Genomic DNA, 1,218 nt, shown 5'->3' with positions numbered 1-1,218 from the left:
CCCCCCCGGGCAGTGCCACTGACTAGGCCATTCCCAAAGGGGGGACATTTCTCTTTCAAGCATAGTAGAATTGTAAATGGGCTGACTCATGTCACGCTCATAACTGTGCCTAATCTACAACAGGGAACTGCTGCTTTTTCTTTCCTGATCCTTACTATTGTCATTTTCCTCTACTTCTTTTGTATGTTTGTCACACTCTTGTGACCTGCTATTTTGGGGTGCCTTGATAGTTGAAGCAGACCTTGTGCTGTTGAAGCTAGAGAGGTGAGCAGTTTAAGTCTGATTCCCTGTATGGACTTCTCTGTTGACACCCACCCCTTGGCGCTCATTTGACCTTATGCAGTTGCGAGTGGCGTAAAACCCTCTACTACAAAAACAAAAATGTGCTTTGGTTTCTTGTTCTTTTCCTTAGTGCTGCTGTTCTGCTGATCTGTTCAAAACAAAATTTTGCTTGTATTGAATCAATTCACCATAAACGCGAACAGGGAGCCTACAGTTTGGTTGTTTAGAACTGCTGGTGTTTGTTCCTGTTATTTCTACAGCTATCTTACTGTTTTGGTCAGTACAAATAGTTTATACTGACCACGTGGGTGCTTGGTGGGTGCTCTGGTGTGATTTACTCCTTACTTCTTTCCTTTCAAACATCTATCATCCTTATAGTAGACTCTCCTCCTTCTTTTTTCTGTTTGTTACTGTCTGGTAACACCTAATCTTCAGCATTTATATGATCTCATTTTGTTACAACAGCCATAAAACTAAATTGACCATGTTTGTGTCAGTTTGCTACTCTTTGACTGAAACCATCCTACAGTGAAAAAGGGGAAAGAACCTCCAAATTCTTAAAAAAGCACTGGCAAAAATGTTTTAAAAAATAAAAAATATGAATGCAAATAACTTATGTTTACGTGAGTAAAATATAAACATACAGATGTCCTTGGAAAAACATAACTACTTCTTTTTCCCTCGATGCTAAATTTTTTGTTTATTATTAGTGGCAATGTGGGGGGCAGGGAATAAAAGAACAAGGGAGACAAGCAAGATATATTGTTGACATTAACAGTATTGCCTCCCTTGATAGTGATCACGCCCCTTGTACAAAGTTGTACACATAGAGCGCTGCCATGTTTTTTGTCTGTGTAACATTTGGGCTATCTTTGGTTTTACGCAGGCTTGTTGTGCCAATTATGCCAATTATGCCATCTTGCTTGTTGGCAACTG

The sequence above is a fragment of the Aplysia californica genome, unplaced genomic scaffold (genome assembly GCF_000002075.1).
Source record: "Aplysia californica isolate F4 #8 unplaced genomic scaffold, AplCal3.0 scaffold00001, whole genome shotgun sequence".
Lineage (NCBI taxonomy): Eukaryota > Metazoa > Mollusca > Gastropoda > Aplysiida > Aplysiidae > Aplysia > Aplysia californica.
The sequence above is the reverse complement of the archived record's forward strand: the minus strand, read 5'-3'. Positions refer to the sequence as shown.